Here is a 15,748-nt window from a genome sequence, read left to right as displayed (position 1 = left end):
CCTAAACATATTGCAATTGTGTCAATTCAGTCCTAAACCTTTTTTTTTTTTTTCCAATTCAATCTTAAACCATTTGTATTTGTGCCAATCACACCCAACCAATTTTGGTCGGCCGGCTTTGAGGTAGACTTTTTAAAATTATTTTAAATATTTTTCCAACTTATTTATTTATTTATTTAATATTTTTTCCTACCTTTTTTTTTTCTTTTCTTTTTGTCGAGGCCGATAGGAGGCGGCCCTATGACCTCCAATGGCCACTGGGCGAGGGCCTACGAGCCCTCGGGGTCGCGGCTCTAGCTGGCCACTAGGTGAAGGCTCGCAGGCCTCTTGCCGGCCCATAACTAAAAAATGAAAAGGAAAAAAAGACAGCAAAGAAATAATTAAAAAAAGAAACCCGAAAAATATTAAATATTATTAAAAATTGTCACGTCAACGCCAGCCGCACCACGCCGGCAATTTTCAGCCAAAATTTTCCGAATGATCTGAATTCATGTAAGTGCAAAAGGTTTGAGATAGAACTGGCAAGAAAATGTGAAAAAAAAAATTGGCAAGAAAAAGGTTTAGATTGAATTAGCGTAATTACAATAAATATAGGAATTTTTTGATAATTTTTCCCAAGAGATTGTTCTCTTATGCAAAATTGACATAATCTATTAATTAGGTTAAGCCTATAGAATAACGTCAAACTGTGGCTTAAACTTTGGCGTAAAAGAAGTGTGCTGGGAATGTAGATGTTGAACTGTTTAAGACAGAAAAGTTCTGTTATAAGCTCGCCGGTCATCTGACAATTGATGTCGGAACTTAACTAATCGTGTAGGTAATACGAAAATAATGATTAAAAATTGAAGTCGACTTTTGCAAAAACGCATTGGAAATCAAAGCAAACGAGGAAATCAAATATTTAATCAGAGGGATTGTTATCCTCTTATATTCTAATCAGAGGGATGCTTTTGTTGTGCTCAAATCAGTATCGAGGAACATTCCCAAGCGCACCGACACCATGGCAAAAACAGCTGAGCTGATATACTTTAGATTATGATCGTATCCGAACTCAGATTCACAGCGTGGGCTCCATGGCAACAAAGTATGAAGAGAAAAGCAGTGACCTGGATGCACAACATAACTCCAGATCAGAACCCACTAAATGCCGATTTGCTACTAAGTAAGCAATAAGATCATCGTTCGTGGGCTAACCGGCAATCTCACGGCATGGCGAGGGGAACAGACAAGGATTCCTTGCACAAATTGTAATAAAAGAGAATAATGATTGAAGTCAACAAATAATGTCCTGTGTGGATGGTGACGTGGCGCACACTATTGGCATGGGGCCCACATGCTCTTTGTTTTTTTTTTTTTTGCCCCCCTCACATCGGCCGCCATCAACTTTCATCTTCCTCTTCAATACGGACATCTGAAGAAGCATCGTTCAGGTGGTGTAATATCCAAGGAAAGACGCGAAGCCAAAGATGAATATGCGGACGGGTCTGGAGCAGAGAACCTGGACAAAGGAGGCGGGGGGGCCCAAGGGGAATCGTCACGGCCACGGGCCGCGGCCACGAGCTAGCCAACCGAGTGCAGGGTGGAGTGGCCATTTTTTGATCCCTGTGCTCTCTTTCCGTGATCCGCTTCTCTTCCTGTCCTCCTCCTCCTCCCTGTTTCTGCTGTTGCCTGATGTGGTAATCACCAGACCCCCCCTCGAGAACATTCGCCTCGTAGACGATAGGAAAGAACCCAACAACAGAAGTAAAGAAATGGTTTTGAAATCGTTTTGAATCGTTTCGGTTGTCGTAATATTGGAGAACTGGGTGTGGGGGCGATTTGGTTCCTTCCCGAGTTGCACTCGCCCAGTTTTCAAGTCCTTTGCAGACACCCCCCATTTCAACCCTTCAAAATCAAGTCTTTGAGACAGCCCTGCCATGACTCGCCTGTTGTTCGTGCTTTCCTTCTTCTCTCTGCTCTCCACCCTCGCTTTTGCTGGGAATTTTCCGCGGCTCTTTTCTTCTCTCTCCCTCCAATCTCCGTCGTATCCTGAGCATGTGCCTGCTCGCAGATCGTACGCGTGCGCCAATGTTTCTTCTCAATGATGAAGGGTTCCCACCTTAGTCATAAAGATCCCTTTTTGACCAATTTTTACGTCTTCGTCTTCGCGTATTTTATGCTTTTTCTATTTCTTACTTGCTCTTTGACGTTGTTTCTGGGACTTGAGTCGTTTTCACCATTCGGGAGTTTGAACTTTTAATTCGTAATTCCTTGTTTTTCCGGTATTTGTATTATGCGGGCGTCCTTTTGAATGTCCCTGAAGCATCAATCGAAAGTAGTTGCAAATTTTTGAATCATTTTATTCTTGTTAAACATTGGTCGAGCATGTGTGGCCGCATTTTGACATTTCTGGCAAGTGAGAAAATCATGGACATGGACAAGTTCATGGAGTACTCAAAATCTTGAAAGCAGAAAGGATGACTTGCATCCAGAGATTTTAAGGGATGAGGCCGTGGCTCGACTTCATGAGCTTGGAAAGGTTTTCCTTTTCGTGATTATGCTTTTCCTTGGATATTGTGCTTTTGCGAAAGCATAAGTTTGATGCTAAATGTTAAAATCAATTGTTCTGGTCTTGAAGCATTAAAAACATCAACGAAGGAAGAAAGGGTCTTGAGTTTCTGCTGAATTAGCTGGGAGAAACTGAATTAAGTTCTTGAATGCATTATGAATTTTCGGTGGAAGTGATTTTTCACCTTATTTGCTGCCTCACATTGATGCTTTACTGGCTTGACCACTCGATCAATTGATCCTTACTTTACAGCGAATGTCTTCTAGTTTTGCATAACGATCTTTTCTAGAAACTGGTTGACAATGACATTGCAATAATCTTCTGCTTTGATCCATGAATAAGTGTGGAGGTCTCTATGAGAAGTTAACTGGATGTGGCCTTATTAACAGGTCAGTGATGCTGAGGGTTATCTTGAGAGGACATTCATGAGCCCTGCTTCGGTGAGGGCTGGAAATCTTATACGTGGGTGGATGGAGGATGCCGGCTTGAGAACGTTAGCTTCTTGCCTTTATCTCCCTTGTTCTTATTGAAATTGAGATGCTCCGCTGATACCTTCGTGCTCTATTCAGATGGATCGACCAAACGGGCAATGTGCATGGTCGAGTAGATGGGATCAATGCAAGTTCCAAGGCTATTTTGATCGGTTCACACTTGGTATTTGTTTTCATCTTCTTCTGCAGATATGAATAGGCTCTTTGTTGTTTCGCACTTAGGCACCATTTTTTATACAGCAGCTATACGTGGCTCCTACAAATTGTAACCATCAGGACACGTGTCTCAAACATTTGCTCTAATATTGAATAGTTCTTAGTTTGACAAAGGATACTGTTGTTGATGCTGGAATATTCGATGGATCATTAGGTATGGTCTCAGCAATATCTGCACTGAAGGTCCTGAATGCCTGCAGAAAGTTGGGTAATCTATTGTGGCCTGTCAAGGTATTTGAAAATTTTGCTGCTTATTGTTCTTAAAGCTTCATTCACGGCTTTCACCATGTAGTGTTTCCCCCATGGAGTAGCATATGTGCATTGTCATTGAAATGTCTAGAATTGACATCTGGTCAATTCTCTAGAAGGTGTGATTTTTTCGTTTTAGTCTAGTCCTTTAGGAGTTATCTGGAGTAGGATATCTAGCACCTGAAGGCACAGTCATTTAGAAAATTATGTTATATGTATTTGCAGTTAACTGTGTGGGAAAACTTTCTCCTTAGAGGTGACAGATTTCGACAATTCAATTCATGAAGGAAATAACGTGTATTAGAGTGGGATTTCTGAAATGCTCAGTTCAGAGGTCAAACTGAAAGTTTTTTTAATGGTGCCAGAATGAAATGGATGGTAATCCAGAAGAAGTTCACTCTTTGACTCCACAATTGATTAGATCATTTATTTCCAGTAGTGATGCTCTCCAGTTTATAGATTTGCATTGAATGCAGCCAACTATTTATCCAAGGGTCGTCACGGATTTCCTGTATCTGTTGCTACCTCAATGATGATTGGACTGACCATATCTGAAATCTAATCAATCTTCCACCTTCATATTGGAACTTTTCAGGTAATCGCTTTTAGCGATGAACGGGGAGTTAGATTCCAATCTACCTTCCTAGGTTGTGCTGCTGTTGCTGGAATATTGCCAGCTTCAGCCTTGCAATCTTCTGATAAAAGGTTTCTTGAGTGACTCCCAGCCTTTTCTTTTTACCCTCTGCATTCGATATCAAAATGTAGTTATGCCAATGTTTATGCAGCGGTGTAACTGCACAAGAGGCTCTTAAAGAGAACTCCATACAAACCAGTGAGGAAAATTTATACAACCTCAAGTATGACCGAGATTCTGTTTGGGGTTATGTTGAGGTATATTACTTTTCTGCCTTGCTAAACCAGCTGAGGACAGCGATTGTCTAACTTCTTGTGTGGTCTATTCTGCTCCTGTAGGTTCATCGAACAAGGACCTGTACTGGCATGGAGGGGTTTGCCTCTTGGTGTGGTGAAAGGAATAGCTGGACAGACAAGATTGAAGGTATAATGGATGTTTGAAATTAATCCTGCACCCTGTTTAATCAGCTAATATGAGAAGATCTTGTGCATAAGGGAACTGGATTATTCCTGTGAGAGTTTGGTATTTTCTATTAGAGGTAGTTTCTTCACATAGCTCATAGTGTGCATTAATTAGGGAATATGATCGCACAGAGGCTTCATATCATCCATCTGAGTAACATAATTCGTCAATAAGCTGAGAGGCAATAGGCCTTCAACAATTAAATCTAGGAAAATCTCTTCTTGGGTCATATTCCTAGGGATTATTCATATGCCAAAGTGCAACGTCTTATATTTAGTTATTGAGTTTCGCTAGTGACACTTCCAGAATAAATTATAGACTGTGAAGCTCTCTACCTGCCACGGTATTTTGCAGGTAACTGTCAGAGGTTCTCAGGGGCATGCCGGTACGGTTCCAATGTCTATGTGGCAGGACCCTATGTCAGCTGCAGCTGAACTCACTGTGTTACTGGAAAATCTTTGTAAACGGTCTGAAGATTTTCTCTCCTTTGATGATCACTGCAAAGCGTCGACAGTGCAGTCACTTTCCACTTCACCGGTTTGCTCTGTTGGAGAGATATCATCTTGGCCAAGTGCAAGTAATGTCATTCCAGGCCAAGTAAGAAATTGTTCATCTGCCTTCTGGTTGTTATGGCAAGGCTGTCTAGAGATAGCTCAGAATTCTTGATTCATGCGTAGCGATTTTAATTTGCCCGGTGGCAGGCGATATTCACAGTGGATGTACGTGCAATAGATGATATGGGACGCGAAGCAGTGATCTATGAATTATCTAACAGGATGTATCAGATATGTGACAGACGTTCTGTTTCCTGCATGATTGAGCGCAAGGTGGGGATGTCTAATTGCATTGTGCATTTACTCTTTTAGTTTTTATCAATATATCTGCAAGTACTTATGTTTTGGGGATGAAAAGCATGATGCGGGTGCAGTTATGTGATGATGAGTTGCGCAGACAGCTTAAGTTTGCGGCTCACTCTGCGCTCAAGAGAATGTCGGATAATCAGTTCCTAGATGAAGTTCCAGTGCTAATGAGCGGAGCCGGACATGATGCCATGGCCATCTCATATCTAACGAAGCTACGGCCTCTGCATCCCTTGTGTTTTCCTGCACTTTGGTCGGTAGTGGTGATTTGAAAGGATGAATTGGTAACTTATGTGGAGGTATACATGTATGTATCTACAGGTTGGAATGATCTTTGTACGATGTCATGGAGGTGTGTCTCATTCGCCGGAGGAGCACGTGTTGGGTGATGTTTGGGCTGCTGGCCTCTCGGTCTTGGCTTTCCTCGAAACCCACATGTAAAGAAGTATTCAACCATGTACAGCGCAATCTGATTAATCTAACAGGATTTCTTAAGCTGCATTTACTATCTCTTATTTAGCAAAGTCTCTGCTATTACTCTTCCGTGTATGTCCTGATGTGCTGCTGAAGGTTTGGTCAGTAGGTATCGGTCTAAATGAGTCCATCGGTTTCCAATCTAAAGGAATGATTGGTTGTGAGTACTAAACTTGGAACAGAGGAGAATCCTGAAGACCAAAGTTCGAACTCTCATCTCTTCAACAAGGGCTAAGCCGCTGCAGTCCCGGGAGCACCACAAGTGCCACAACTCCTGTCACATCACTCGATCGCAACTTTTGATACCGTGGATGGCTCTAACATCAATTCATCCGAACCTACAGCTAACATCACATTCTGAGCGGTACAAAACAGTACACGCTTGACATGGTAAATCTAAGAAAACAGATTGGAGGTGATGCCTCCTTACTCCAGTAACATTATACTAAAGATCAAGTGCTGGAAGCATTGGGTTCCCCAGCATTGAAGCGGATGAACTTTAGCTTAGAACTTATACCGCACACTGAAACTCTCTCCGTCAGAAAGCGTAACCTTGCCATGTTTGACCTTATTTTTATTATTAATATTCTCATGGGTTAGTACGGCCACTATGATCGCTACGTAGTTAGGAGTTGCTTGTAGGGTTCTGCTAATCAGCAAAAGAGAAAGGGCCAGCACCATTGCTTTGCCATGGCAATATATGGTAGGGGAACCGGATCCCCAATGTTAGGGGTGTTATGATCAATTCGGCCCGTTTAAATAAAAAATGGACGGCTCGGATTGATTCACATCACTATTTTTAAAATTTTGAAATTTCTCGCCAAAAAACTTCCTCTGCTTTTAAAAGGTGATGTGGATGAATTCGGGCCGTCTATTTTGAAATGAACGATCCGGATCCCTCAATGTCACCCCTACCGTTATGGTAGGGGATCCAATTCCGTAGGTAGGACAAGGCGACGAGGACTTTCCTTCTTGGTTCTCCTCATAATTCCTCCGTTGAAAGGACTTGTCAAGCATTTTCTTTTCATAAGGATTTTGCATAAACTCAGTCCGAGTTACGACTACATTGAAAAAGACACAAAGTTCGACTTTTCGTGCGACACATACCAAAAGATACTTTAAAAAGTGAATATTCTATTTTCGAGCACACTTAACAAGCATCACTTATTTTATCTATTCAAGCCTTAGAGATTCGAGTCAACTCCATTGTATTAAAAGCCTACTTCCTCTATGGATAGCTCGATCGATCAAGGGTATAAAATGTAACCCGCTAATTTCGGGAGACGGTTCATAGAGTCACGGAACCAAAATTCCATACAAACTCCAGCTCATTTGGAAAAATTGGGTAAAGTGGTAGGGATGCGACTATGTATTTATCTTTATCTCTTTGATCTCTCTGGTTAACGTGAGGCCTCCGTGTCCTTTTTCGCCACTTCCTGTAAATCAGTAAATGGGGTCAAAACAGAGAAAGACTAGAAGTCTTCCCCCAAATCCTAGAATGCTGGTCTGACCATCTTTGGAGGTGTAAGTTAGAGGACACGGGGGTTGTGAGTGGAAGTGGAAGTGGAAGGGGTGGCTTGGACACTTTAGCTCTTTTCAGCATATGACAATAGTAAAGAAAAGTTGAGGCCTTTTTGAGAGAAATTAGGGTAACTCAACTATCACTTTTCCTTTTTGAGAGTAATTAGCATACATGAAGTAGCAAATCTTACAAAACTCAGAATACCACCATAAAAAAAACAGCCGCTCCGTCCCTCCGACTAATTGACATCATCCTACCACAAACCCAAAGCCAAGAAAAAGAAGCTAAAAAGGAAGAAACTCCACAAGAGAATCGGGTATGGAGGATCATGCTTAGGCTGTACTACAAAGAAGACAGTCGACCATCCGAACCAAGACATGGCAATCGCGAGGACTATCTTCTTTGACCAGATATTGAAGTTGCAGCAAGAAGTTGGTCCATGAGAGTTTTGTTAGCCAAGCTTCGCAGTCGATCTTTTGCTCTCAGGCGAGCATTTTCTTCCCTCAAATCGGCAACTTCTTTCATCAAATTCTCAATCTTCTGTGGCAAGTCATCTTCCTGGAAATCAAAACAACCAGAAGCTTATATAAAATGAATCTATAGACAAATAAAAGAAGCAAATCATTTACATATCTTTTACTACATTTTTTATATTAGATGTGCATAACTGAAAAGATAAGAAGTGCCACGAGCAATTACGATCAAAAGGGTAAAAATGCTTGTCTACTGTTTGTGGAGGAACCCACGTGAAGCTACCAATTACTTTAAAGCACTTCTTGCTGAAAAAAAGAGAAAATAAATTGTATTGCAGTCTTACAACATTAGGTTCACTACCATCCTAGTTGTCGCACAAAAGACTCTCCATTAAAACGTTTAGAAAAGTTTAATGATCAGTACTCCATAAAAATATCCAGTCTATGATAGAATCTCCGCAGATGAAGTATGCTTGTGCGGCCACTACGATATCGTACATGTGTATTGCTCTTAATACTCATCATCAGCACTGACATTGGGCCTGTGTTAAGTTCCTCTTCCTCAATCTTGCCACCCTATACCAGAAGGTATAGATAAGGGCTCAGGCATTATGAAATGGTATTCATTATAATGAGTACACTCAAAAGTCAAATGAAGCACAAAACTAAAACTGCAAATATAAGGATACAAAGATGAAACAGTTGAAGTATTTTCCCCAACAGTATGCTCAACACCAAGTCATCATATCATATAACAAAATTCTAGTAACCGCAAAAAGTTTTAAAAACTTTTGTCAGGCCGACGTCCATAAAAGAAATTCCTTTATAACATTCACCAGGAGGGGAACTCACAAACTTCCGTTTTCTTCAGATCACCAGTTATATCCATCAAATGGAATTATAATGCACACCCAGCATGAAGCTAAAGCTCATGATTTCCAACTAGCATTCAATCTAGAAAATGTTCATTTCAAAGTACGCACGAATCTTATGCAAAAAAAAAAAAGTACACACGAATCCTGTCATGATTCATTATTTACTTCTGCTGTAGATCACAAAATCACCTCATAAACCATTTCTGTGCAGAAGCATTTTACAGTAACCAGAAAACCCTTAAAGAATAGCAATGCATGAGATAACATATGTTGATAACATCACTTACGTTGGCATCTTCTTCCACTGGTCTACTGCAAAAGCAGAAAGATGTAAAAAAAATGTGTCAGAAACTCTCCTTGATTACTACTACAAAATGCAGAGTAGAAAAATTTGATACAAATATATGTCTACCCAACATTTGTTGTTTCTATTTAACTTTTTCATTTTGTGAATAAAGAGCCTCGTATTCTTTACAAAAAGTAACGTAGAATTATATACACATTTTTTTTGTATATAAAAAAACGAAAAGGGCATAAACAAAAGAAACGGCAAAAAAAATTTCGAAAATACCCAACATTTGATGTTTCTATTTAAATTTTTCATTTTATGAATAAAGAGCCTCATATTCTTTATGAAAAGTAATGTAGAATTAGAAACGCCTTTTTTTTTATATAAAAAATGAAAGGGGCATAAACAAAAGAAACGGCAAAAAAGAATTTCGGAAAAGGTGGACAACCATTTCATTTGTGTTCAACCTAATTTTTTTAGTAGTTATTTCCCAAATGGAGGGTGACCGATGTCCATTCCAATCTAATTCGTTATGTATCCGACCATGTCGCATGTTCAATTATTCAAGTTCGAAATCCGTTCTCATTGGTCCGCATGTTTAATTTTTCGTAAGTAAATGGCCGTTTCAAATATTTGACTGATGTTTCTATTTATTTTTTTTAATTTCTGAATAAAGATCCTCAAATTATTTATGAAAAATAACATAGAATTAGAAACGTGTTTTTTTATATAAATAAACAAAAGGGACATAAAAAAAAAACAGCAAAACAAAAAAAATCCTCGCATTAGAAAGCAAGAGAGGAAAAAATTACTATATATCTAAAATGCATTGCTTCATAAACATCACAGAACAATTCAAATAGAACCCAATAAACAGCACCCAATTTTTCTCTCAACGAGTTCTACAATATTTGCTAATGAAAAGAAACCGCAGATCAAAATAAAATGGTAAGCCTTCCATATCCGTCATCCGGACTAGCAAAGGTTGTAGAATATATAGTCTAAGCAGCTATCCGAGCAGTCATAACAGCAGGAACAGCTAGCCAGATTTTGAATCTTCATCACTCAAACTACCAAAATTACAAGTTCCAATTGTCTATTTTTTCAAGACTAGTCCTACTAAAACCAATAAAACACAAACTAACAATATGCCCATTAAAATGTGCATATCATGCCTAAATCTCTCCACCTTCTCATCAATCTTCTAGAGTTTGTCTTTCATATGCGGAAGCAAATACTCAATCTTTCTCATGTCGTCTTTAGTAGGTGGAACCTTCGTGATAGGATGACGCACATCGCTTGTAGGCAACCACCAAAAAAAGAAGTCACGCCTTCTATCCACACAATTATAGTAGAGCTTGTCTTTGTTCTTTGTTGATCCCGATATTTTCACAGCAGCACGCTTACCACACTTACACTTTTCATTTTGGAAAGTCCATTCACTCGAAGTAGTCTCATTCACGCTGGATGAAGACATCATACCCGCAAGACAACACCTTTTTTTCATTTCGGAGAATTAGTTTGACAATATGATAATACAAGTACAACTAATGCAAATAAGATGACATGAAGTAAACAAAGATAATTATATTCCGAAATTTCGAAGAATCAACTGTGGAGCATTTTGATTCGATACGTTAAAATTTGCTCTCTGCCATTACTAAAACTTAGAGAAATCATTTAGTATTGGTAGTTTTCCATCTGATTGCAATATATCCCAAGTTTCTACTTTCATTCTATATTGTTTTCAAAGCACCCAGAGACAGACTCCAAAAACTATTGGGAACCATAAAATCGACAATCGGGCATCATCACCGATAAAAGGGACACAATTAAAAGAAGCACATACACACGAAATTGATACCACATGAGCTCGGGTGCAAAATCTCATCCAAACAGAGAAATCTAGACAGAGAGAGATTGATGCGGACTCGGCAAGGCGGATTTTGGGTAGAGTCTATGGTTTGTGGGAGCATTCCTGATTTGGGTTTTTTCCTTGATTTTCTCCCGGTCTATCTAATTTTAACAAAGGAAATTTCACAGAACTCCAAAAGCACTCCTTTCCGTGCCGCCACTCCTACAAGGAACTACACAAAAGAATCAACCTGGGATCAAAGAGAAGCGTAACCCGGAGATACCGGCACTATACCGCTCGTAAAAGGGAATTATCGCTAACGGCTACAAAGAGGAACAAACAAACAGTCGGGAAAATGACTATCGGAGCTACAAAACCTCGAGGACAACTACGGCCGCAAACCAGCTCCGATCTCGCATGGGAAGAACAACAAATCGCGCGGATGCAAAGATAGCTCGAAATTGGCACCACAACGCAGCTTCGGAGCTGGATCGCTAAAGATCTAACCATCCACACACAGAATATAGAATAGAGAGAGAGAGAGAGAGAGAGAGAGAGAGAGAGAGAGAGAGAGAGAGAGAGAGAGTAGACTTTATTGAAGTGGGGAAGAGTCTGTCTCTCTTAATATCACTCCTTGCTGCTCCACTTCGCCATCAACATCATCTCTTCGTCCGTTGCCGGCAGCACCGCAAGAGCTTCGTCACGAACGTCGGCAACAATGGTATTCATCTGCTCTGTGCGTGGGTTGTGGTTGGACCTTGAGAGGGAGAAAATATTGGGGCAAAAATGGCGTTCGTCTACCCTTGGTACCCTTTGGTTGGACTTTGAGAGAGAGAGAGAGAGTGAGAGAGTGAAGAGCAGATTTTACTTCGCCGATGGGATGGGCGTGCAGAGCAATCATCAGGAAGAGAAGAGAAGAGGCAGAGAGAGAGAGAGAGAGAGAGGGGGGAAGCAGTTGGGCGTTAACGGGAGTGACAGAGACGGCAAGATTTTGAGCGTTTGAAAATTTTTTGCACATGGAGCCCGGGGTGCCACATAGCAGCTGCTGAATGGTGCGACTCGGAGATGCGCTGGCACTCTAGTCGCGCCCAATATTTTCTCGATTTGTGTCCAAGACACAACCTCCAACGATTGCAATTTAATTTTCATTTTAATTTGTTATTTGTTTTTGCTAGGAAGCCTGGCTTTTGAGGTCAAATTATGGAAGTGCCCATAATATAGGGATCCTGTCTTATTACAAGACCTCATGTTGTAAATTTTTTATTTAAGAAAAAAATTCATAAAAATTATAATTTGTCATGCATATATAAAAATATCTATTTAATATGCAACGTGTTATAACATGTCAAAATTCTCTTTTTTTTTTTAAATGAAGTATCGGCGTATCGTATCGAGTCGTGTCGCGTATTAGTGTTGGTATTACTTTGGTGTGGGATTTCTTTTTTAAGAAGGGCAAATGGGCTTTTAATAAAACTTTGAGGGAAAAAAAAGCAATCGAGAAAAAATCATTAATTAATGCTTCAGCATTTCTAAAATGCTGAAAGCTAAGGCTGCCTTAGGCTTTCAACTTTGTTAATGCTAGCATTTGGCCAATAGAGTTCAAAAAACACTTGCCAAACACGTCATATTTTTCCTAAAAGGCTTTGGAGGCTCAAAATCCTTCGAATTCGGATGTGTCTACGTCCTCGGTCAAACACCTCACCCTCTCTCTTTTTTTTCTTTTTCCTCTTCTTTATCTCATCAAATATGTATAGACTCATAAATATACAATCAGACCGACTTCTTCTACAAGTCAAGTCTTTACAAAATAGGAAAAAGAATCCTCTACAAATCACGCGGAAAAATCAAATCTTCTACAAAAAAGGGAATTACAGCTCACGCCAACAGTAAGTCCCATCTAAGATCGTGCACGTTAGGCCAGCACGCTCATCATGGGATTCGGTTGTAGCTGCTAGTGAAAATATTTACATTTTGCTTGTGGCTATTGCCCTAATCCACGGCAAAAATTCGAGGGATCGGCACTTGTCGCCGCCCTTCATGGACCAGTAGTGCTTCAACCTACATGGAATTGAGGCCCCTGGTGAATGAATCATAGAACTGAGGCTTCACCAGTAGAGTCGTGAAATCACATGGCAGAATGTAAAGATTACTTTCCCCAAAATAGCGTAAGACTATCAAATAATTTAAAGCAAAGAAGCTTCTTTTTGGAAGATTTAAGAGAAACGCTCAAATGAGCAGGTCTTAGTGACCCAACATTAAACACTGCAAAATTAGATGAACCTAATTGCAAAAAAATGAAAGAATATATGCATGTATTACTAATGAAAATAATGTGTTATACCATAAGACGGAAGGACGTTATAATTGATTGAATATTGAATTGATATTGAGTCGCCTTATCTCTAACCTTCTTTACTCATTTTTTCTTGCTTTTCTTTGAATTTCTTATTTGCCAATCCTTTCCAAGTTTCTAATCTTTTCTTGCATTTTTCTCCCCTTTCTCATGTCCATTCTTCGTTATTTTACATCAAAGATAGGGTTGTTTTCTAGTAATTTTACTCTGTTTATGGCACGTTGCGTAGGCCAACATGTATTTAAGCAACTCTATACATGTCTAAACAAATTTTTACACGTTTACACTGTAGAGTTCTTTTCTTTGATGTACTAAGCAAGTTATATTATATCGAGTAACCTACAGTAAATATGTTGTGCTTTGATTTTAAAACTGTGACAAGATTAATGAATGCTTCCTATTCAAGCTAGACTTAATATACGTTACATATACACAAATTGTCGATCCAAGTATGATTGGGTCACTAATATGTGTAATAGAGTTGAGTGGGGTCCCTTGAGAAAAAGCATCTTCATTTGACAGCTTTTGAAAGCGCTTGTTGTATCCTACGAGCAAGCTTTTAGAAAAAGATTTGCACACATTAGGGCAAACATCCAATCTGTAAATTTCCTTTCAACGGGTGCGTTTGTTTCGGTGGAAGTATTTTTTCAAAATTGACTACAAAATAAATTCCAAAAAAAAAATGTTCAAAAAATTGCCACGTTTGCGCCAGCCGCACCACGTTTGTAATTTCCGGCCAAACAAAAGGTTGGGGATTGAACTGGCAAAAAAAAAAAAGGTTTAGGACTTAATTAGCATAATTGCAATAAGTTTATAATTTTTTTGATATTTTTATCCGGAGGTTGTTCTCTCATGCAAAATTGACATAATCTATTCATTAGGTTAAGCCTATAGAATGACTTTAAACTGAGGCTTAAAAGAAGTGTAGTGGGCATATAGATGTTGAACCATTTAAGACGGAAAAGTTCTGTTATAAGCTCGCCGGTCATCTAACAATTGATGCTGGAACTTAACTAATTGTGTAGGTAATATGAAAATAATGATTAAAAATGAAGTTGATTTTTCAAAAAAGCATTGGAAATCAAAGGAAACGAGGAAATCAAATATTTAGTCAGAGCGATGGACATCCTCTTTATATTCCAATAAGGTCACGACGCACATCTTGAGATCTTTTGTGGGCCTATGTTATGATGTTGATCAATTGGCAATACATGGTCGTGTCTTTGAGATCTTTCTCTTGTTTCGATTGAAGTATCACATTAGCATTTGTAGGTGTTGATCGTTCAAAATATATTTCAAGTTTGAGTCGGCGTATGATACCCAATCCGATTAAAGGATGTTCGTATTGCGGGAACATTTAGGCGTTCATGGAAAATTTTGGCTGGATTTTAGTTTCCAAGAAGTTCGGTGTGGTCTTCTTCTAATCAAAATTTGACTGTGAGTTGGATTCCTATATGCATTAGAGATAGAACTAATAATGCAAGAAAATGGAAAAAGGAAGCCTTTACATAATAGCCAGCACAAACATTTGCCTATGAATGTCCAAAGTGTTGGTAGATCGAAGCCCTATCACTTATGATATTACGCACATTAGTCAAAATAATGTGGATATCAATGGACTTGTTTTGCGAACATATATGGTTACGCTCTATCCAAATGCAGTCTATAAACGTCAGTGATTGTCCAGTATCAAAAAGATGCGGATCGACGTGATTTGCTTCGGTGGATAAGTCTTCAATATGTTAGATTAGTATACTTTTGTTCACTTTTAAATGTGGACCACCACGATAATGACATTGCAAGGCCCACAATATGTGATGGCCCGGAGAATTCAACATATATTTCGTGCATTAAAGTTGTACAGCTCCTCAAGCTAGACTTGGAGAATGTGAGGCACAATGGGAAGCAGAGCTTGTCGCAAATCCAGGATCATGGTGTGTTGCTATCTCATCTTCTTTTTGCTTTTAGCCTTTATGTGGGTTGTTCCGTGGTTTACTTACTAGTCCAGCTTGATGCACAACGGGGACGGTAAACATCAATGTAATGTAGGAACACGCCTCTTTTTAGTCTTAAGTAGAAACAGGGAAGCCAGTCTGGAAGATTGTGGGTGGTCTTCTCCATTGTTTTTCACAATTCAAGGGCTTGCTATGCTAAGGTCCAATTGAAGTAGGTTGATGTTTTTCGAAGATGCAATTCAAGGGCTTGCTAACCATAAACCTGTAATTTTATGGGTGCGCATGATGTTGCCATAAATTAACAAAAAGTTCTTATGTTTTGAGGAAGAAATCAAAGATATTTTGCTGTGCAACTATTAGGAGATCCGTTCTTGGGCTGGGTTGGGATGGTTCTGCCCTAGAATTGAGAATTGAATCTAGGATTTGAGCTATTTCCCACTCGATCGGTTCGAGCGGTTCGATTTCGCATATTGAGTCGGCAGCCAAACCGAT

General features: G+C 39.5%; 1 pseudogene; it reads left to right on the top strand.

The window, feature by feature from the left end:
• The first annotated feature begins 1,560 nt into the window (after positions 1 to 1,560).
• Positions 1,561 to 5,747, top strand: LOC115729897 (annotated as a pseudogene).
• Positions 5,748 to 15,748: the final 10,001 nt, after the last annotated feature.

This window comes from Rhodamnia argentea, chromosome 8 (genome assembly GCF_020921035.1).
Source record: "Rhodamnia argentea isolate NSW1041297 chromosome 8, ASM2092103v1, whole genome shotgun sequence".
Lineage (NCBI taxonomy): Eukaryota > Viridiplantae > Streptophyta > Magnoliopsida > Myrtales > Myrtaceae > Rhodamnia > Rhodamnia argentea.
The sequence above is the reverse complement of the archived record's forward strand: the minus strand, read 5'-3'. Positions and strand labels throughout refer to the sequence as shown.